This window comes from Sorex fumeus, unplaced genomic scaffold, assembly GCF_029834395.1.
Source record: "Sorex fumeus unplaced genomic scaffold, SorFum_2.1 ptg000003l, whole genome shotgun sequence".
Taxonomy (NCBI): domain Eukaryota; kingdom Metazoa; phylum Chordata; class Mammalia; order Eulipotyphla; family Soricidae; genus Sorex; species Sorex fumeus.
In genome coordinates this window covers 7,107,940-7,132,028 of record NW_026606060.1, presented here as the reverse complement: position 1 = coordinate 7,132,028, position 24,089 = coordinate 7,107,940, and the positions used below count along the sequence as shown (strand labels likewise).

The 24,089-nt window shown below is 43.9% G+C and overlaps 1 pseudogene; it reads left to right on the top strand.

The window, feature by feature from the left end:
• The first annotated feature begins 220 nt into the window (after positions 1 to 220).
• The window catches only part of LOC130028211 (complex I assembly factor TMEM126B, mitochondrial-like), a 38,237-nt pseudogene continuing 14,368 nt past the window's right edge, over positions 221 to 24,089 (top strand).

The following is a 24,089-nucleotide window of genomic DNA, read 5'->3' as shown; positions in this document are numbered from 1 at the left end:
TGAACAAATGCTCCTTCTCTGAACAGTTCCTCCATCACAAGACCAAGAACCCTCTCCCTGCCCCTCCGGACTATGAGATCTTTGCTTTCAATGCTCCGGAGAAGTTTATACTGTTTCTTGTTAAGCCATGTCACTACTTTATCTCCCTGCAAATTATGATGCAACTATGCCTTCCTCATATCTAAGATTGTCTCCACAGACAAACATAGGGTCTGGCACAATGCTGACACTCAGCAACCTTCAGACAGAAGATGGAGAATACCCCTTTGTGTCGCTCAACAGTGAAGCTTCTGCTTGGTAACTGTGTGTTAAACAAATATGTATTAAGCTAGTTATTCATAATATTAATAAACCCTTAAAATTCATTTCATTAAACTTTAATTTTTATTAAGACAGCATAATTTACAAAGTCATTTGTAGTTGACTTTTAGGTATACTATGTTCCAGCACCAATCCCACCAGCACTATCAACCTGCCTCCACCAGTGTGCCCAGGATCCCTCCCACCACCCCAGCACACCCCGATCTGCCTCCATGGCACATTTTTAATGTTGGTTATTGTAATTTGGACTTCCTGCTTCTAATGTTGCTGACTCTGCAGTTTTGACATAGAGCTCTACCACTCCCCTATACCATTGAGGTAACAAAAGCCCTTGACCCCTGTCCCCAGTTACCCCCCCTTCCCCCTCTCTGTACTTCTCCTTCCTATGTTCTGGGGTCAAGAATGATCAAGTTATCTCCCTACTGAATACCTGCATTCTGTTGCCCAGTTATTCTATACGCTATAGATAAGTGAGATCATCCTGTGTTTGTGTTTGTCCTTCTGGCTTACTTCACATAACATGTTAGCATGTTAATGTTATGTGAAGTAATTCCAGCCAAGTTGCATCAAATAGCATGATTTCATTGTTCCTTGCAGCTACCATTGTTTATATATACCACATCCTCATAATCCACATATCTCACTTTGGACACCTGAGTCGATGCTATATCTTGTTTTTTGTAACTCAGTACTACAGTGAATGATGGTGTACATATTTTTGAATGAATGTTTTTGTGTCCTGGGGGTAAATAGTCAAAAATGGAATTTCTGAATCATATGGCAGCTCAGTTCTTATTTTAATGAGAAATCTCTGTACTGTTTTCCATAGGGGTTGAGCCAAATGCATCCACTCACCAGCAGTGGTTGCATACTGACTGATGCATCTTATTAAGCTTAGGATTTATGTCTGCAGTCCTTGTCCTCTTGAGGCTTCTAGCCCAGTTCAGATATTGTATTTGCAGAAAGAAAATGGAGAACAAGTTCGGGCAATATTTAACAATGTGTTTAATCAACTATAATCACATTCCATAATGTATAATCCAGACAGTAGCTTGGGTGGTCAAGCTAGGAAGTGTTGAGGTGAGGAAAGGCGGAGTCAGACATCTTCGCTGGAAAGTGGAAATCCCTGAAAAGCAGGTGAGTTTAAGTAGGGAAAGTAGAGGGAGGAGTAATTTTACAACAGAATAAAACCTGTGTTCACAGGGTGTGAAGGGGAATAAACTAATAAGAGTGCGCCACCTACTAAGTGAGTGATTCTTTGTGCTGAGCACCAGTCAACGACAATGGGCTGATAATGGACGCCAGTGACATTGTTCACACAGTAATTACTGTCATTGCAAACATCAGGGATTAACACATACTTGTCAGAAGTTCATATGAGTTATAGGTGTCTCCAAATATGTAATGAGTGGAAGCGGATGGAAGTCCAGGAGAATCAGCTTTGATTCAGTATGTTTCTGCATGTTAATCTTTTTTCTACTGTAAGGTACTCCACAGTTCTCCCAATTCATAAGGTCACAGCTGCATGCTTCACCCTAGAGAAGGTTGACTAGGAAGTCCTATTTCCCCTTCAGCCGCACTTGGCCTTAAGACACAAGCCAATTGTGGGTCATGAGTTGGCTTCTAAGGAATCCTAGAAAGGAATATATTGACCCAATGTTCTCTCCGAAGCCTGTCCACCTGACCAATATGCTTTGCTTTTATATATCTTGCCATCATATTGTTCCTTTAACTTAAAAAAAAAAACAGAAAATCACATTTCTATTTCTTTTATTATGGGGGGAGCCTTGAGCCTCTCTAGAAGCCTGGGTCCACCGCACACAAAGCAAGCACCTCACTTCCTGGACTTCCTCCCGCCCCTGTATCCAGTTTTCTTCTCACAAATTAACATTGAACGTTCCTCCCTTTGGAACCCCCAAATCGCGTGTGGTGGGAAAGGACCCGTTTAGTCCCTGATGTTTTAATTTAAATAGGATTAGTATCCATTTGAGGGAGAGGAGAGAAGGCATAGAGAAAGAGATGGAGACAGATCCCTCTGGGGAACAAAATAACCTCCAGCTTGTCTAATCTAAGGGGGGAAAGTCTCTTGTCCCAAGACATGGGAGCCGGGACAGCTTCTCTACTTCTGCAGGGGTCTGCAACAGGCACAGCAGGTACGCCACCTACCATGCACCTCACATTTGCCCCTGCACCCCAAGCCCCTGGAGGGAGATCATGTGGGAGGGCAGCGGCTGCAGAGCTGGACGATCTTGTGAAATTCACAGCCACTGGGGCTCCTAAGGGGCTGATAACGTAGCTAGCGGGATATTGCTCGGGCCCCTAACTACAGTGCCCCAATGCCACACTGCCACAGCGCCTTTGCAAAGGCAGGGAAGAGGCAGCGTCTGCCCTCCCGGGTCGGCCCTATGCCGCGTGTCTCCTGGGCGCTACGAGCTCTGCTGGTCGAGCATCACTTTAAATTAGACTGAAAGGACCTAAATGAACGCCACGGGCTGTTGCAAGTCAGCTCTTAAGGGTTGTGTGTTTGTGTGTTTGTTTACATACTCAGGGCTTATTCCTGACTCTGCGCTGGGGTCACCCCTGGCGGGCTCGGCGGAGCACAAGGGATGCCGAGGATCGAACCCGTGTGAAAGGTAAGCGCCCTGCCCTACCCGCTGTGCTCGGGTTCCTAGTTCTCTGCCCTAGCCTGCTCTCAGCCCAGAGCGCGCCCGGGAACTCGTGCTGCCCCCTGCCGGCGAACGAGAACATTGAGTGAATTGAGAGAATTAGATGTACGGGAAGGAAGATTTCAGGGCCAGGGAGATACGGACATTTGGTTTACTGGAACTGATGGGATTACTGGCGTCCGAATACGTTAACTAGAAAGAGCCTACCAACTAACAAGAGATTTTTATCTATTCTTTGGAGGCTTCCCTTTGCTTTATCTTTTTTTTCCATTCTGTGGATTTCAAAGGCAATTGCTGAGATGTATCAGTTCAGTGCAATAAAACGTATGGTCATCTCCAAAGCGTGAAATTGGTGCTCATGGGTCAGAGCTGCTGTGTTTCCAGTGCCACCTCCATGATGTCACTGATTTCCGGCGAGGCCCGCCCTGCCTGCATTGCTCAGTGTGACATCACGAGTGGTCAACATGTAGGTCACTCACCGTCCAGTGGGTTACCCCATCACCCTGCGCTCTGCATTATAGCAACCATTATAGCAACTCCTTCAAGAACTCCAAAACCAGGATTTTGAAAACAAATACATATAATCCCCTGTCTTCCCCTTCCCCCTCCCCCCCACTGCCCTGCCTTCCCTTCCCTTCTTCCCTGCTTTTCCTTCCCTTCCCTTCCCTCCCGTTCAATGTAGCCGTGGGGTCTGCAGTTCAGTACAGGATGGCATCACATAAGTGCAAGGCTGTACTGCTCACCGAGGTCACACATCAGGCCACTTGAGACTTGCACAGTTGGCCTCAGTGTTTACTGGGGGTCACGCTCCTTTTGTTGTGGCATTCACACACCCCCTGACTACAGTGTTACTGGAAGTTGTAGCACCAGGGATCACAAACAACAGTGTTTGGGCTCAGACAGCAAAATCACACTTGGCACATGTGGTAGCCCATTGCCTCCATAGGTTCCAATACAAGGTCTCTGTGCCACTAAACCATCTCCATTTTCCTATGATGTTTTTTGTTCGCCTTTGGTAGGGTCAGGAACTGAACCCAGGGTGATGGATTCATTAATCCATATCCCCAGCCCACAAATTACTCCTTTGAAAATAGTGTTAAAATAATTCTGTTAAAGGGATGATTAAAAGCATAAGCCCTGAGATATAGGTGCCAGAGTTTGAATCCAGCTATAATAACAAACACATACACATATATGTATATATATATATATATATATATATATATATATTAGCTTTTCAGCAGTGCCAGGAATTGAATCCAGGACCTCACATCTGCAAGGCAAGTGCTAATCAGCGAGTCACAGCACCAGCCCCAAATTACAACTTTTATACTTCACAATCTTGAGAAAGTCATGGTTTTCTACAGCCTCAAGACTCCTCATCTATTAAATAAAAATTATAATCTAGTCCTCAGAGAATCGTGGTGCATTTCAGGTTTCATTTGGTTTGCCTTCTTGGCACAGCGCAAGGAATCCAACCCAGCGCCTCACACAGGCAAGTTCTCCACGGCTGAGCTCCACCCTGGCCCTGGTGGTGCCATTTAAATGAGAGGATGTGCGTGAGTTCCTGCTGTGTGGCTGGGGGGAAGAGGGTGACACTGGGCTCAGAGCACCAGGCTCGGGCTTTGCCATGCACTCCTTAGGGAAATATTTCACTTCTCATCTATAGGTGAGAGTTCAGAGTCTGTTTGTGGGAATTAAAATGCCAGGCTTATGCGCAGTAAGTACTCTAATGTTAGTCTTTTAAGTCTGAGCTATTTTTGTTATTCTGTCATTTGAAGGTTCTGGTGTGTGTGTTTGTGTGTGTGTGTGTGTGTGTGTGTGTGTGTAAGAGAGAGACAGAGAAAGAGAGACAGAGAGATAGGGAGGGAGGGAGGGAGACAGAGAGGGAGGCAGGAGGGTCCCAGTGCCCTGGACAGAGAAGGTTCAGTGGCTGATGCAGGAAAGGCCAAGCTGCCTCTGAGGCCTGTGTGAGGACAGGCTGGTGGTATTTTTAGATAGATTTACATTTTTGGTTGATTTAATGTAAACTATTTTCTATGATTTACAATACTGATAATGACGAATTCTCATGCACGTAATTCCAACACCACATCCATCACCAGTGTAGCCACCTCCCTCCCCCAAGGACCCCATTGCCCCTCCCTTTCACAACTCCTTCCCCAACTGCTACCACCAACTCAATTCTGTGCATTAGAAGGAGATTCAGAGTTTTAGACTCCCAAATAAACCACTTCTGTTTGTTCATCGTTTTGGAATTAGCATCATTTTATAGTACCAGCACCTGGGGGATAGATGTCCTCATTCCCATTTTACAGATGAGTAAACTAAGACTCACAGTGGCTCGGTGCCCTGTCAATGTCAAACAGAAAGTGGAACCAGAGTCCAACTCTTCTTGCCTTAAAACCAGGTTTGATAATTCTTCTAAATGTGACGAGTCCACATTGTATCTTACCACCTTTGCTACACATATCCATGAGCCTTGAGTTTTTCAAGTTACAGTATCTTCCAAAATCCATCCTCAAATTTTCAAGAAAGCCTGAAGAAATACACTTTGGGTCCTTTCTTTGTAACAAATCTTTCTTCATGATTCAGTAGCCTATTCATTGTGGCTTTTGTAGGGGAAGATGATAAGGGCATAGCAGGAAGGGGTTGGGGGACGTAAGCAGGGAGTACGCTAAGCATTTTATACATTTGAGTTCATATACATCTTGTGGGCTGGAGTGATAGCACAGTGGTAGGGCGTTTGCCTTACACGCAGCCAGCCCGGCTGAGACGGGTTCGATTCCTCTACCCCTCTCAGAGAGCCTGGCAAGCTACTGAGAGTATTCAATATGCCAAACACAGTAACAAGAAGTCTCACAATGGAGATGTTACTGGACCCGCTCAAGCAAATCGATGAACAATGGGAGGACAGTGTTTGTTTGTTTATTTTATACATTCCGCAGAGTCTATCATCTAGGTACCGCCCATCATCCCCCTTCTCCTGATGCAGGTTGCTGGGGGTTGCGACCACCATACAGCTAGTAGATAATGGATCAGAAATGGGACTTGAATTCAGGTCCATGGAAAAGAAGAAGCTCTCAGCCCACGCCTCCGTGCAGCCTGCCTCCCAGGAGCGGCCAGACAGCTGCTGCCAGGTGTGTTCAGGGGAGGTATCTGGGGCAGCGTGGTGAGTGGGGAGTGGGAGGTGCAGGCTTCCTACCATCTGTCCTGATTCCTTCTCTTTGGTTCTCTTCCCCCAGCAGACTGGCCTTCTACCAAAGTCCCTGCTCTGCCTGGCCTTCTTGGCCCTGACTCCGGCCCCAGGGTGCTCAGTCCTCGGGCTCCTACTCCAGGGCAAGGGGGAGTCTTGCATGTATGAGATCAGTCAAGGCTTCCACGTGATGGGCAGGCGCTCAGCGCTCACCTTCCCTGCCAACTGCACCCACGCCCCTGGTGAGTGATTTCAATGACAACAGGACCCAGACTCTGGCTCTCAGCAGATCCCAAATGCCCATCGCAGAGGGAGCAGCTGCTGCTCACAAGCTCCTGACCCTAGAGACCAAATGTTTCCACTTACTCATGTGGTTCCAAGCTTTCTCCGAGCGTCTCTTCCCTTGACTGTTTGTCCGGCCATCTAGCCTCCCAAGGCCAGGACTTTGTCATGACTAACGGCACAGCCAAAGTATTGTTGAGATTTTATTTCTAAATCAGTATAGCTCCTTCAGAAGCAATGCCTGGGGGCTCCACGCCAGGCTGTGGGTCCCCACCCCAAAGGACCCAGCCCCGGTAGCCGACCTCCACTACCCAACCACCGCCACACTCCAGGCCGCTCTCCAGATGCTCACACATGAATGAAGTCCCACGGAACCCAGATAATGAAGAACTTCGTGACCTTGAACTCTAGACTCAACAGGAGCCTGGAACAGTATCCTCTGCCTGCTTCCCCCAGTCTCCAATGACTCAGGGATCACACCCATAAGCCACACCCTGCTGGCACTAGATAATCTCCTCACCCTCCAGACCTCAGGATACTCCTCCCAGACGGGAGTATAAAATGAGGCTTCCAGAACCATGCCACCAGACTCCATGCCAGGCTGTGGGGTGGGTGAGAGACCTCCCCACCCCAAGGGACCCAGCCCCGGTAGCTGACCTCCACTACCCAACCACCATCATGCTCCAAGCTGCTTTCCAGATGCTCAGGCCAGGCCTCATGCATGAATGAAGTCATTCATTCATTCACTCACTCGCACTTTGCGGCAGCGCGACACATTATAAGACACTTCCTACCCACTTTCCACAATTATTACACCATATCTGATGGGATTCAGACAGTATGTAACAAATAATAGAGAAAAATTTATAAATATATGCCTCTCAGAGAGCCCGACAAGCTACCGAGTGTATCCCGCCTGCATGGGCAGAGCCTGGCAAGCTTCCCATGGCGTACTCGATATACCAAATACAGTAACAACAACAGGTCTCATTCCCCTGACCCTGAAAGAGCCTCCAATCATTGGGAAAAGACGAGTAAGAAGAGGCTGCTAAAATCTCAGGGCTGGGAGGAATAAAGACATTGCTGGCGTCCGCTCAAGTAATTCGATGCTCAACGGGATGACAGTGATACAACTCATTATTTCCAGATACTCAATAGCTCCAGTCTCTCTCTCTCTCTCTCTCTCTCTCTCTCTCTCTCTCTCTCTCTCTCTCTCTCTCTCTCTCTCTCTTCTCTCTCGTGTGTGTATGTGTGTGTACCAAATTAATAGCAGCTAAGCAAAAAGGTCTGAGATGGAGGTAACCGCTAGAAAACAGCAAGGTTGAAAATAGTCTAAAAAGAAATGACAGCACACCAGAGAATTATGGGATGAGTTCAAGAGAAACATATAAGAGTCACCAGAGTTCCTGGAGAACAGGAAGGCAAATGTGATTGAGGAACAATATTTTTAAACATCACAGAGAGGAATTTCCTAGACCTGAATATTACAGGCATCAAGATCCAAAGGGTCCCAGTCAAAATAGACTCAACTAGCAGAACTCCAAGACACAATGTACTCAAAATAACAAATTCCAAAGATAAAGACAGAATACTGAAAGCCGCAAAATCAAAAAAGGAACTTACATACAAAGGAAGGCCCTTTGATAAGATTCACAGCACATCAATCAAATGAGACTCTATGAGCCAGAAGAGAATGGAAGAACTAAAACTCAAAGAACACCTCACCAAGAATACTCTACCCAGCTAGTTTATCATTCAGATTTGAAGGAATGATACAGAAGGACAGGCAGCAGCTTAGGGAATTCATAGCCTTGAAACCAATTTTACACAAAGTAATAAAGGAACTTTTTTAAAGGACAGGACAAATTTCTCAGTACATGCCTTGAGTATGGCACTCACTCATGGTGGTTAGAGTTGCCCTCCACTAGATTAAGGGAATTACGTTTACTCCTAGCTTGCTAAGGGATTTTATACACTTTCAATAATGAATTAACATCTCATTTATATTGAATTTTCTATGTCTAATCGCTCATTTTTTTTACATTCATAGAGATTTTTTTTATAATTTTTTTTTAATTTTGGCTTTTTGGGTCACACCTGGCAATGCGCAGGGGTTACTCCTGGCTCTGCACTCAGGAATTACTCCTGGAGGTAGCTCAGGGGACCATATGGGATGCTGGGAATCGAACCCGGGTCAGCCGTGTGCAAGGCAAACGCCCTACCCGCTGTGCTATCACTCCAGCCCCCGTACATACATAGAGATTTTTATTGTAATATCTTGTCTGCATTAGCAAGAACTTAAGGTAAAGGTAAAAGGTAAAGGCCCTCCCGTTGATCGTCGATTTGCTCGAGCGGGCCCAGTAACGTCTCCATTGGAGACTTTGTTGTTACTGTGTTTGGCATATCGAATACTCTCGGTAGCTTGCCGGAACTTAAGCAGTATTTATAATATAATGTTTTAATATAAAAATAATATTTCCGGAGTCAAAGAGAGTCCAGCAGGTATGGTGTTTGCCTTGCATATGACCAGCCAGCCTAGGTTCAACCCCTGGCATCCCTTATGGTTCCCAAAAGCACCACCAGGAGTGATTCCTGAGTGCAGAGTCAGGACCCCTGAGCAGCACTGGGTGTGATCCAAAAACAAAAATAAAATAAATTTTTAAAAACTAATATTCCCTGCCCTGCCACAGAGGCAGGGTGCGATGGGAGGGATGGGGTGTGGGAGGGATACTGGGATCCATGGTGGTGGGAAATGGGCACTGGTGGAGGGATGGGTATTTGATCATTGTATAATTGAAACCCAAGCACAAAAATGTGTAAGTCTGCAACTGTACCTCATGATGTCTCACTATTAAAAAATTTTTAAAAAAACCTAATATTCCCTTTTTTTTGAACAAAACACTCTGTACTTTTATTTTATTTATTTATTTATTTATTGAATCACCGTGGGAAAGGTTACAAAGCTTTCAGGTTTAGGTCTCAGTCATGCAAATATCAAACACATTTCCCTTTACCAACACTTATTTTTTACCATGAAGAACCCCAATAAAACCCCACCCCCCACCCTTCCCAGTCCCTGTGGGGTAGATGAATTCTAGTTAACACTCTATCTGCTTTGATTAGATTCATTGTTTCAATAAAAGATTCACCACTATTATTTAGAGTTTACCCCCGCCCAAATCAGACATGTTGAAAAAGCATTGTGAAGTGATTTGCTTTCTACAGCTGGGTTCAATAATTAAATGTTGGTTTTGGATTTCTGCTATTTTACTTATTGACCCTGGAAGTATTTCTACTGAAAGTCAGATAGTTAAGAAATTGGTTTCTGTGTTCTGGAGTCGTGGCCGTGCTGGAGAGCCGCTAGTGGGGGGCAACTGGTGGCCTCAGTAGGGCGTGAAGGGCGGACCGGAACGCCCCCCTTCCCATGAGGTTTTAGTCGCCCCCACTCCCCCGGCTCATACCTGCTGTCCACAAGGCTCCCATGCGGCCGCCATCTTTCTTTCCAGAGAGGAGAAGGCGACTGGGGCAACACCCTTTCCCCTCCGGACAGACCTGATGGCCTGGATTAATGCATAGTCCGTTCACTTTTCTGCTCCAAGCTGCCGGGTTCTGCATTAAGTCCTTGTGCTTCTGGGGCCGTGGCCGTGCTGGAGAGCCGCTCGCAGGGGGCAACTGGTGACCTCGGTAGGGCGTGAAGGACAGACCGGAACGCCCCCCTTCCCATGAGGTTTTAGTCGCCCCCACATCCCCGGCTCATACCTGCTGTCCACAAGGTTCCCATGTGGCCGCCATCTTTCTGTCCAGAGGGAGGAGGGCGGAAGGGACCAACACCCTTTCCCCTCCGGGCAGACATGATGGCCTGGATTAACGCATAGTCCTTTCACTTTTCTGCTCCAAGCTGCTGGGTTCTGCATTAAGTCCTTGTGCTTCTGGGGCTGCGGCCGTGCTGGAGAGCCGCTCGTGGGGGGCAACTGGTGACCTCGGTAGGGCGTGAAGGGCGGACCGAAACGCCCCCCTTCCCATGAGGTTTTAGTCGCCCCCACTCCCCCGGCTCATACCTGCTGTCCACAAGGCTCCCATGCGGCCGCCATCTTTCTTTCCAGAGAGGAGAAGGCGACTGGGGAAACACCCTTTCCCCTCCGGACAGACATGATGGCCTGGATTAACACATAGTCCTTTCACTTTTCTGCTCCAAGCTGCTGGGTTCTGCATTAAGTCCTTGTGCTTCTGGGACTGTGGCCGTGCTGGAGAGCCGCTCGTGGGGGGCAACTGGTGACCTCGGTAGGGCGTGAAGGACGGACCGGAACACCCCCCTTCCCATGAGGTTTTAGTCGCCCCCACACCCCCGGCTCATGCCTGCTGTCCACAAGGCTCCCATGTGGCCGCCATCTTTCTTTCCAGAGAGGAGAGGGCAAATGGGGCAACACCCTTTCCCCTCCAGCAGACTTGATGGCCTGGATTAACGCATAGTCCGTTCACTTTTCTGCTCTAAGCTGCTGGGTTCTGCATTAAATCCTTGTGTTTCTGGGGCTGTGGCCGTGCTGGAGAGCGGCTCGTGGGGGGCAACTGGTGACCTCGGTAGGGCGTGAAGGACGGACCGGAACGCCCCCCTTCCCATGAGGTTTTAGTCGCCCCCACACCCCCGGCTCATACCTGCTGTCCACAAGGCTCCCATGCGGCCGCCATCTTTCTTTACAGAGGGGAGAGGGCAAATGGGGCAACACCCTTTCCCTTCCGGGCAGACATGATGGCCTGGATTAACGCATAGTCCGTTCACTTTTCTGCTCCAAGCTGCTGGGTTATGCATTAAGTCCTTGTGTTTCTGGGGCTGTGGCCGTGCTCCAAACTTAACTATGATTTTCAGAGAGAAACGTTGGGTGGTTTACTTCCCATGGATCACTTTGTATATAGAGAGACGTCGCGCGGCAGCATAAGCGGCCGCGCAATTTTGAGGAAAAGTCCTAGTTCCCGCATACTCAAGCTGTGCTTGTAGAGGCTTCTGGTCACTGGGGTTCCATCTGGGGGAGGCGGGATGCGGTACCTACCCCATCTGGGACTTCCCGATGATCTCGGCTCTTTTTGGAACCTGTTTTTTTTTTTTTCCTTCGGGATCTGTGGATCCCGCCCTCCATGTTGTCCTTCTCTTCGGCTGAATGCTGTAAAGATGGTCCACTCTGTACTTTTATCGGTCTATTCAGATTTCCCTTTTAAATTTCCTTAATTCTCCTCACTCTTACTAAATTTTATAGTTGTAGCCTTTGCCTATTTTATGAAAACTCCAAAATATATCAGTAAAGAATATAAAAATATAGTTTTATTAAAGATAAGGGAAACATAATTATTATAATTATCATACCCATGTACAAAATAAAAGTTAATGAAATATATTTTAGATACTAGAGTTGAAAAACTCATATATAAATATGAGTAGACATTATATTATATTGTATTAAGTGATTTTAATTTCTTTATTTACATAGGTTAAAATTACATAGTAATCAATCATCAGAATTTGACTTTTATTTATGTATTTTTCAATAATTTCATTTGCCATTCCTTTAAGTTTTCTTGAAGTAAGCAATATGAAATAAAATGTTTTGTGAAGTGGTGTCTGCTAAGGGGGCAAGCCTGGGGGACACATGGAGAACTGGGGACATTGCAGGGAATATTACACTGATGGTGGGATTTGTGTTGGAACATTGTGTGCCTGAAACACTGTGCTATAACTTTGTAAAGCATGATGCTTTAATAAATATAATTTTTTAAATAAGGAAACCTGGAGGCTGGCATGACTCATGACCATGCCAACTTCAGCATGGGCATTGGTCTGTTTATTTTTTTGTCTTATTACTGTTTATCTTTTATTCTTTTTTTTATTAGTTAAACACCATAAAGTACAGGTGTAGACTTACAAATTTTTGAGCTTGGGTTTCAGTTGTATAATGATCGAGTACCCATCCCTCCACCAGTGCCCATTCTCCACCACCAATGATCCCAGTATCCCTCCCACCCCCCATCCCCTCATCCCACCCCGCCTCTGTGGCAGGGCATTCCCTTTTGTTCTCTCTCTCCTTTTGGGTGCTGTGGTTTGCAAAAGAGGCACTGAGTGGCAATCGTGTTCGGTCTATAGTCTACTTTTAGCATACATCTCCCATCCTGGGAGGATCCTCCCAACACCCTTTATTTGGTGCTCCCTTCTCTATCTGAGCTGCCTTTTCCCCTAGCATGTGCGGCTGGCCTCCAAGCCATGGAGTAAACCTCCTGGTACTTATCTCAGCTATTCTTGGATGTCAGTCTCCTATTTTGTTACTTTATGTTCCCCAGATGAATGCAATCTTTTTATGTCTGTCCCTCTCTTTCGGACTCATTTCACTTAGCATGATACATTCCATGTAGAACTACTTGTATGTAAATTTCATGACTTCATCTTTCCTAACAGCTACATAATACTCCATTGTGTAGATGTACCAAAGTTTCTTTAACCAGTCATCTGTTCTCGGGCACTCAAGTTTTTTCCAGATTCTGGCTATTGTAAAGAATGCTGCAATGAACAAACAAGTGCAGATGTCACTTCGACTGTACTTTTTTGCCGCTCCGGGATATATTCCCAGGAATGGTATATAACCCGGAGAGGGGTCAAATGGGAGCTCAATTTATAATTTTTGGAGAATCGTCCATTCTGTTTTCCAAAAGGGCTGAACAGTCAGCATTCCCACCAGCAGTGAAGGAGGGTCCCTTTCTCGCCACATCTGCACCAACACCGGTAGCTTTTGTTCTTCTGGATGTGGGCCAGTCTCTGTGGTGTGAGATGATATCTCCTTGTTGTTTTGATCTGCATCTCCCTGATGATTAATGATGAGCATTTTCTCATGTGCCTTTTTGCCATTCAGATTTCTTCTTTGAGAAAGTTTCTGTTCATTTCGTCACCCCATTTTTTGATGGGGTTGGATGTTTTCTTTTTGTGGAGTTCAACCAGTACTTTATATATCCTTGATATCAACCCCTTGTCAGATGTGTATTGGGCAAATATCCTTTCCCATTCTGTAGACTGTATTTTGATCGCTGTTTCTTTTGAGGTGCAGAAGCTTCTTAGTTTAAGACAGTCCCATTTGTCTATCTCTGTTTTCACTTGCTCGGCCAGTGGCGTGGCATCTTTGAAAATACTGTTAGCTTCAATGTCGTGGAGGGTTTTGCCAACTTTGTCTTCAATGTACCTTATGGATTTCGGTATGATGTGAGGTCTTTAATCCATTTTGATCTTACTTTTGTACATGGTGTTAGGCAGAGATCTGTGCCCAATTTTTTGCACGTAGCTGTCCAGTTTTTCCAGCATAATTTGTTAAAGAGGCTTCCTTTGATCCACTTTCCATTTCTTGCTCCCTTATCAAAGATTAGATGATCACATGTTTGGAGGAAGATGTCAGTATATTCAACCCTGTTCCATTGGTCTGAAGCTCTGCCTTTGTTCCAGTACCATACTTAATTATTACTGCTTTGTAATAGAGTTTGAAGTTAGGGAGGTTGATTCCTCCCATTTTTTCCCCAAGAATTGCTTTAGCTATTCTTGGGGCTTATTGTTCCTTGTGAATTTCAGGAGTGTTTGCTCTATTTCTTTGAAGAATGTCATGGGTATTGTTATAGAGATTGCATTGAATTTGTACAATGCTTTGGGAACTATTGCCATTGCCATTTTGACAATGTTAATTCTCCCAATCCATGAGCAGGGGATATCTTTCCATTTTCTCATGTCCTCTTTTACTTCCTGAAGTAGCGTGTTTTTTTTTTTGAAGTAGCGTTTTGTAGTTTTCTTTGTATAGGTCTTTTACTTTCTTAGTTAAGTTGATTCCTAGGTACTTGATTTTCTGGGGCACAACTGTGAGCGGGATTTTTTTTTCTTATGTCACTTTCTTCTCTCTCACTATTTGCATATAAGAAAGCCATGGACTTTTGGGTATTGATTTTATAGCCTGCAACTTTACTGTACAAGTATATTGTTTCTAGGAATTTCTTGGTAGAGGTTTTAGGGTTCTCTAAGTATAGTATCATATCATCTGAGAATAGTGAGAGCTTGATTTCTTCCTTTCCTACCTGAATACCCTTAATATCTTTTTCTTGCCTAACCACTATTGCAAGTACTTCCAGTATCATATTAAACAGCAGTGGAGAGAGTGGGCATCCTTGTCTCACCCCTGATCTTAGGGGGAAGGCTCTCAGTTTTTCCCCATTGAGGATGATGCTTGCCATAGGCTTGTGGTAGATGGCTTTAACTACATTGAGGAAAGTCCCTTCTATCATTTGGTGAGGGTTTTCATCATAAACAGGTGCTGGATCTTGTCAAATGCTTTCTCTGCATCTTTTGATATGATCATATGATTTTTTATATTTTCTTTTGGATTATGTTGATTGATTTCCGAATGTTAAACCATCCTTGCATCCCCAGCATGAATCCCTCTTGGTCATGGTGTATGTTCTTTTTGATGAGTTGTTGAATTCTATTTGCTATTATTTTGCTGAGAATCTTCGCATCCATGTTCATCAGGGATATCGGCCTGTAGTTTTCTTTTCTTGTGGTATCTTTGTTTCCTTTTGGTATTAGAGAGCTATGGACTTCATAGAAACTGTTTGGGAGAGTTTCTGTTTCTGTTCCTTCAATTTCCTGGAAAAACATGAGAAGAACTGGAAATAGGTCCCCTTTAAATGTTTGGAAAAATTCACTAGTGAATCCATCTGGACCTGGGCTTTTGTTTTGGGAAAGACTTTTGATTACAGTTTCAATTTCCTTGATGTTAATAGGTCTATTCAGGTACTCTAGATCTTCTTGATTCAGCCTTGAGAGATTATAGGAATCCAGGAATTTATCCATTTCTTCTAGGTTTTCTTGTTTAGCGGCATACAGACTTTCAAAGTAGTCTCTGATGATCTTTTGAATTTCTTTGGTTTCTGTTGTGATATTGTGATATCCCCCTTCTCATTTCTGATTTGGTTTATTAGGGTTCTCTCTCTCTCTCTCTCTCTCTCTCTCTCTCTCTCTCTCTCTCTCTCTCTTTGTGAGTCTTGATAGTGGTTTATCTATCTTGTTTATTTTCTCGAAGAACCAGCTCTTGGTTTCATTGATCTTTCTGATTGTTTTTTTGGTTTCCATGTCGTTGATTTCTGCTCTAAGTTTTATCATCTCTTTCCTTCTGCCTGATTTGGGCTCCTTTTGTTGATCCTTTTCTAAGATCTTGAGTTGTGAAGTCAAGTTGTTTATGTGGGCCCTTTCTTCCTTCCTAAGAAATGCTTGCAGAGCTATAAATTTTCCCCTTAACACGACTTTAGCTGCATCCCATAGGTTCTGGTAGCTCGTGTCTTCATTCTCATTTGTTTCCAGGTATCTTTTGATTTCGTCCTTGACTTCCTTCCTGACCCACTCGTTGTTCAACAATGAGTTGTTTAATTTCCAGGTGTTTGATTTGATTCTCCGTGTCTGTGTGTGATTCACTTCCATCTTCAGTGCATCATGGTCTGAAAAGATTGTTGATACTATTTCTATCTTCCTGATTATATTGAAGTATGTTTTGTATTATATTGAATTATATTGTATTATATTGAAGTATGTATGGTCTATTTTGGAAAATGTTTGTGTGCACTGGAGAATGTGTATTCTTTCTTTTGGGGGTGTAGAGTCCTGTGTAGGTCTATAAGCCCTCTCTCTTCTATTTCTTCTTTCAGAGCCAATGTTTCCTTGCTGAGTTTTGTTCTTGTTGATCTATCCAGAGGTGATAAGGCGATATTGAAGTCTCTGGCTACTATTGTGTTGCTAGCAATGTCCTTAAAATCTGTTAGCAGTTGTTTTAAATATTTAGCTGTTCACTCATTAAGTGTGTATACATTTAAGAGTGTGATTTCTTCCTGTTGTACGTATCCCTTGATGAATCGAAAATGGCCTTCGCTGTCCCTTCTAATCTTTTTCAACCTGAAATTTATGTTGTCAGATACTAGTATGGCCACCCCAGCTTTTTAGAGGGAGCTGTTTGCTTACAGGATTGTTTTCCATCCTTTAACTTTGAGTCTGTGTTTGCTCTGACTGTTCAGATGAGTTTCTTGTAGGTAGCAGAATGCTGAGTTTTGTCTCTGAATTCATTTTGCAACTCTGTGTCTCTTAATTGTTGAATTTAGACAGCTGATGGTGAAAGAGATTATTGTTATGGGGTTTTGTGTCATCTTTCTGTAAGGGTCTGTTGTGCTTGTAGGGTTTGTCTTGTCTTATAGTAGCCCCTTTAGCCCTCCTTTAAGGTTTGGTTTTGAGTCTACGAAGTTCCTGAGCTGCTGTTTATGCAGAAAATAGTGTACCATTCCTTCGAGTTTGAGTGAGAGTTTAGCCGGATAGAGAATTCTTGGTGAAGCGTTCATTTCAGTGAGTTTTTTCACTATATCCCACCATTGCCTTCGGGCTTGGAGGGTTTCCTCTCTTAGGTCTGCTGTGAATCTAAGGGGTGCTCCTTTGTATGTGATTTTCTCCTCTGACCTTGCTGCTTGCAGTATTGTGTCTCTATCCACAGCATCCATCATTCTAACTATGAAATGTCTTGGAGTGTTTTTGTTAGGGTCTCTTTTAGCTGGCACCCTTCGGGCTCCTTGAATCTGAATGGCTGCATTGTCCAGATCTGAGAATTTTTCAGCCATGATTTGTTTAACCATGACTTTTTCATTGGGATTTTTTCCTGACCTTCTGGTACTACAATGATTCTAATGTTGTTTCTCTTGGAATCATCTCCTAGGACTCTGGTTTGCTCTAGAGCTATTTTGAGGTCTCTCGCCATTGTTTGTTGTTTCCTGTTGGCTTCATGCAGCTGATCTTCCAGCTCATTTATTCTGTCTTCAACTGTGGCCATTCTACTGTTGAGGGCACAGACTGATTTTTTATTTCATCTTATGGAATCTTTTTTTCGTGACATTTCTGTGCATAGCTTTCCAATTTCTGATCTCATTTTTTCCTGGATTTTCTCGATTGTCTGATCTATTGTTTCTTTCATGACCTCCTTCAATTTACTGGATATCTGTCTCACTGTTTCATTGAGTTCAATGAACATCTTCATTACTTCATATCTGAATTCTTTCTCAGAGAGGTCCCTTAGATGAGTAGCACCTACTGAGGTGCTACTGGACTCTTTTCATCGTCCTCCCCACGTGGTGGGGATTTGCATTGTTTCTTCATGTTGGTGTGGAGGTATGGAGACTGAGGTGTTACTTGAGATTGCTGGGTATGAGTAGATCACCTGTGGCCGCGTGAGCATTGGTCTGCCCAAAATTAGGCCATGCCCACTTCTACAGAAGCTACACCCACTTCTGAAGAGGCCACGCCCCCTAGGGCTACCTGGTGTTTGGGGGGATACAACCTGAGGGAGGAAGAAGACTGGCACAGCATTGGGGACAAACAGGAAGGGGCTAAGGGATGGTGGGCGGCCCAGGTCCTACAGGATGCCTGGGGTGCCTATGTGGAGAAAGCCAAGTCCTGTCCGGGTTCAAATACTGACGGACTAATTGACCTGTGGGAGGAAGAAAACCAGCACAGCACTGGAAACAAAGATGGTCTGTTTTAAAGGCAAGTTTTTCCTTTACTTTTTCACTTTCTTTACTTTACTTTTTTTCCTTTACTTTTTTTACTAACTTCTTGGATTATATTCTGGTCATTGTAGGAATCTCATTTAATGCTGTATTTTCACTTTTTTCCACGGTTCTTCCTCCTTTATAGAGGGCAGGGTGAGGTACACTCTTCAATGCGTGGGAAGCCCGGAGTTAATCCCAAGAGTTCATGAGGGCCACCGAGGCAGGAAATCAGAGGGCCATGCAGTGCTGGACTCATGCATACTGTGCTGCTCGAGTCCATCCCCAAGCACCTCCTTCCTTTCCGGACAGTGCCAAACACCTTTTTTTTTTTTTTTTTTTTTGCCTCTTTCTGTTTCAAGAACTTCTGGCAGATTTTCTCTCTTTGTGCCACACCCAGCAGTGTTCTGGGGATACTCCCAGTTCAGGACTAGGGAGGGGCATCTCTCTGGTTCAGGGGAACGTGCAGGGCACTGGAGTCTGAGGCAACCCAGGTGCTTTAGCCCTTGAGCTATCTCTCGCCACACCCACGGCCATGCTTCTACTGGAAATTACATCCAGAGGGAATAAATTCTTTTTATGCCCTACCTTTCCCCCCATGACTAAATGGCTTCAGGCTCTGGCTAGTAAGTGTAAAGTGGTAAGTTCAAACTCTGGGTGCCACCAGTTGCCTTAAGGTGACTGGACAATTCTGATACTTGTGAGCCTAGGCAAGAAGAGGCAGGAAGAAGGTTCAGTGGTGTAGAAAGCCCCAGGGCAAGCCTGAGGTGCTGAGACTTAGAGATTCAGAGGGAGATAGCAATTGATCAAGGCCATTGTAAGCACGGTCCTCCCAGTCCTCCCGTAGTTCATCGATTTGCTCAAGCAGGCACCAGTATCCATTGTGAGACTTGTTACTGTTTTTGGCATATCAAATACGCCAAGGGGGAGCTTTCAAGGCTCAGCCATGCAGGTGGGATATGCTCAGTAGCTTGCGGGGCTCTCCGAGAGGGAGGGAGGAATCAAACTCAGGTCAGTCGTGTGCAAGGCAAACGCCCTACCCGCTGTGCAAGGCCACAGAGATAATACTAGGGATGTGGATGAGATACTGACTTGTCCTAAAGCACATTTCACAAGGTTTGGTTTCTTTCTTACTCCAGCACAAGAGTTGAGCCAATGCTCGTCCAGGTTCCAGCAGCAATTCCACATGGATAGTGGGACCAAGACCTCCCTCCTCTCTCTCTAGTTCTCTCTCTCTCTCTCTCTCTCTCTCTGAATCTCTCTTTCTCATGAGAGAAAAGGGTGTAGTGGGGGTGTGTCATTTTGATAGTATGATAGCAATAGAACTTTTATTGGTGTAGTGAGGCTTATATCCATATAAAGGTGTCAAGTTGTACTCCCCAAATATTGTATTGTGAACAAATGGTGGATAAATGAAATTTGCCTAAAAGATAAAAAAATAAAATTAAAAAATATACCCCCCCCCCAATAATTCTTCTTCCCTCTACACTCAGCTCACTCTAATGGACTCATTTATATAAGAATTTGCTTTGTTTTTTTCTCCCTTTGTTAAAGCAACTCTGTCTTACCAAACAGGGGTGCTGAATTAAAAGTACTTGACTCCAGTATCTGATACTTAGGTCTAACAAAGCCATCTGATTCCCATTTCACATACTCTGACCTCTTTTTCCTTTTAATGCAGTCTAAACTTGAGCTCCCACACAACCCAGCAATTCCACTTCTTAGCATCACCCCAAGGAAGGACCCAAAACACTATTTCAAAAAGTTATCTACACTCCTATGTTCATTGCAGCATGATTCACAATAGCCAAGATCTGGAAACAATCCATATGCCCACAACAGATGACTAAATAAACTATAGTATACATACACAATGGAGTACTACCCAGCTATTAGAGAAGAATGGAACTATGTAATTTGCCACTACATAAATAAAACTAGAAGCTATCATGCTCAGTGAAGTCAGTCAAAAGGAAAGAGACAGATACAGAAGGATCCCTCTTATGTATTAGATATAAACAAACAGAATATGGTAATAACCAGTGGAGAGGAAGTAGTTCGGGGTACAAGGCACTTGCATTCAAATAACCCTAGCCCAATTCCTGACACCATATACAGTCCCCCAAGCATCACCAGGAATAATACTCAACCACAGAGTAAGTCCTCAGCATTACTAGATGTTGCCCACTCCACCTATCAAAAAAAAAAAAAGTTAAATCTAACAGAACCTGAGAACTAGTCTATAGAACTGAACTTATCAAAGGCAAGGAACAGGGTGGGTGAGGGGGACCCTGAGACAGTGGGCAGGAAAGGGTGTGATGCTGCCACATTAATGGTATTGTAAACCACCATTTTTCAAATGAAAAACAAAATGCTTTTTAAATAATATAAAATCAAGGGAGTACCACAAACTCTCACTGGTCAGAGTGTTGCACCTGTCTTATGTTACTGTTCATTGGCACTCCTCAATCAGACCCACAAGGTGGGCTTGGTCACAAGTAGAGAACAGATATGAAATCAAACGAGGGAGAGATCTGTGGGAAAGAAAAGAGACCCAGAAGAACCTTCCTGGCAGCAGCTTTTGATGGTTGTCGTTACAGGGCAACGGGCTGTTTGCTTACATTTTCCTGCCCAAGCAATTAGGAATCTCTGTGAGGAAGAGATGACTACTGAGTCTACAGAAGTTTGGTCCCTTCTGAGTTCAACACCCGGCCTTGACCTGAGAGCTGTTTTCTCAGCAGCCCCTTCCGGCTGGTCATGGGGGGCAGCCACTGCACCACTGTGAGTTTTCTTTCTTCGTCTAGTTCCTGTTTCTTCCCACTGCAGCTGCTTCTTACCAAGGCCACGCTGATGATCTCATGTCTGCCGTGGACTGCTTCCTAGCAGCTCACGGGGTGAGTGGGAGGTCAGGGAGTCTGGGACCTGCTTCACTGTTTTCCAGATCAATTCCACTCCCGCCTGGGACTTTTTCAGGCCACTACTGCTGTCAGTGCTTGGGCTGCATCCTGCTCTCCAGTCTCTCTGACCTTCTACACCGTTGTTTTTCTCCGTTAGCTATCCACATAATGCTTTGTTTGTTTCATCACCAACTGACATGTGAATGCTGCCTTGTCTCCATCAGACTCTGCATTTCTGCAAGGCTGAAATGACAGTTTCAAGATACTTTTGTATCTTCCCCCAGGCCAGAACATAGTATTATGTGCCTTCCCCGATCACCCCATTCAAACCTCCAGAAGATGAGTCAGCCCTTTCCCTCCAATCTGGAATATACTGGGAGGAGGGAGAGAAGTTTATTGAAAGGAAAGTTTATTGATTAGAATTAGTACAATCTCTTAAAAACTGAGTGGTCTTTTATTCAATGGAATAAAAGAGACCTGGAATATAACTTATTTTGTTTGATATCTTCCCCCACTTTCAGAAGATTAGAGCCTAAAAGATGGGATTTTTGTCAGTTTTGTTGAGGGACTTTTCCTCCAGCATTTAAAAGCAGTGGTAACATGTAGTGACTATTTAATCAAGTTTTCAAATGTGTGTTGAATTAGTGGATGAACAAAGAGAATAATAATGAAAAAAATAATAAAGCACCAAATGCTTATAAAATGTATTATTTCTTTTTATTCCTGATCTTCTATATTGTTCTTTATGAATTTCAGGAGAAATTATTTAGGTTCCCAGTTTTACTTTATTTCTAACTCAGAAAATCTTAGGACAAAGAGAAACTACCATTATGTGAGCTTTTACTATGCCCCATTAACTAAACAGTACTTCTACTCTATCTAGGGCTTAAACTACAATTTCAGATTGGAAATCTATACTACATAGTTAAGCCCATAACCGCTGCTTCTATACTGAACAGATAGCACTTTTCTTATTATTACTCCCTAAAAAAAATTAACACAGCACTTCCTCACCTTAGGAATTATAAATAATCTAGAAATTATTTTAAATGTATGGGTGATCATAGATTATATGCCAATAGTAAAGCATTTTGTTTGGGTGTCTTGGACCCCTCTCAGTGATACTCAGAGGAACGTGGTTGCTGGGGATAAATCAGGCTCGGCCACATTCAAGGAAAGTTTCTTAATCCCTGAACTACTCTGATACCCATTACCACATTTTTTATTGATTAAAATTTTGTGATTTACAATACTATTAATATTGAATTTTTGTTCACATAATTCCAACACTACACTCTTCACCATGTACCAAAGGACCCACGGATGTTGGTCTTTGAGGGGGTCCTGAGACCCACTTTCCCCCTAAACACAGATTACATTGGGTCTTTTGACTATATGGTCTCAATTAATCAGTACTCCTTTCCCCAGATCAATACTACTTACATCATTTTATTGACTAAGATCTCAATCTTACAGAAGGTAGTAATGTCCCTGGCCTCATAACTATAATGTGGTAAAACCAGGACTTGAACCCATGCCATTTTTTTCTGTTGATCATCACTATGTTTTCCTGCCTTAATGGAATACAGACTTTCCTGGTTTCCCCTAGAAATCTTCAGGTTCTGAAAAGCCCAACACAACTTTCCCAGGGATGAGAGACCATTTCTTAGGGATGCATAGGAAAGGTTCCTCACTCCTGCCCAAAGACTAACATTGAATAAGTTTGTAGTAGAAAAACATACAGAAGGAAACAGTATTCCTTGATCACTGAGTTTTAGTCATTAGATACCACTGATATTAACTGGGAGGAAAATCCTGAAGGTAAAGCAGCTTGAGAGAGAGAGAGAGAAGCAATCAAGCTTCACTCATCTTAATTATAAAATAATCTGTTTGATGATCAAGAGCAGATGTTGCATAAACAGTTGCATATGCAAATCTAAAATTTAATATATAAATTCGGGAGTTAGCAACATCATGGGACCTTGTCTATAGCTAATATGTGAGGGCTGCCAAAGTCTTAAGGATCATGTCAAATGCTCTAAAAGAGATGAGGTCCATGTAGGAGTTCTCACTATTCCCCGCATTGCTGCATTACAGAGCTCAAGTCTGCTGCATTTCCCTACTCACTGGGGTCCCACTGGGATTTGTTGAGTTAGTGATCAACAGAAATTGCTCTACTGAAGTGGTAAATCCTGGCAACAGACCTGAAATTCCCTTTTTTCTGAGCATTCGTGTCTAAACAAGTCTCTTGTAAATGGATAACAAGTTTTTTTTTTATGTTTGGGGGAGTGGGATTTTGTTGGTTTGGTTTACAAGGAGGCCATTCCCAGCAGTATTCCAGACTCAGGAGTCATCCTGACAGTGCTCAGGGGATCATGAGTTGTCAGGAATCAAATACAAAATCTTGTATGCAAAGCATGTGCTCATCCCAGTGCACTATCTCTCCAGGCCCAATAACATGCTTTTTAAGATGTATCAAAACAATTCTCCAAGTCTGGGATCCAGTTAGTCTCTTGCCAGTGACTTTGTATGTCTCTGACCCCAAGTAGGAGAGACAAAGTAGAGGACTCTCTGATTTCTTTTCTTTTCCTAACCAGGACTCAGCATATATTACTTCTGGACTCAACTTAGTCAATATACACCAAACTAAGACTGTGAAAGAGAAATCACAGAGATACAAAGAAAGGATGTCAGGGACCATGGCCACAAATCAAAGCAACCATCATGGGGAATATCTGAAAAGTACTGACTGAAGGAGGAATAAATAGGTTTTCAGCAGTTTGAGAATCTAGCAGAGGTTGGAAACCATAGGTTTGTTCTGGAACTGGTTCACTTGCATGAGGAAGTTTCTATAGCTGAACTTCAACAGAGAAAAGAAAGAATAGGAAGGAGTATGGTGCCTCCAGCAGGTACCTGTGAGGCGAGTGCATCAGCAGCCTGATGGCCCCTTCAGACTTTTAGATACCCCAAAATTGCTGCTGTGCCTTTGTCCAGACCCCAAACACTTCGGGCAAAGTTTACCAAGAAAGTAAACTGCCAAAACTTAGGTATGTGGGAAACACATCCACAAACCGCCTCCGGCTCAGCTATATACTTGGAGGCATGGCCTCTCTGGTTCCTAATTGAACTGCTTAATGGCCA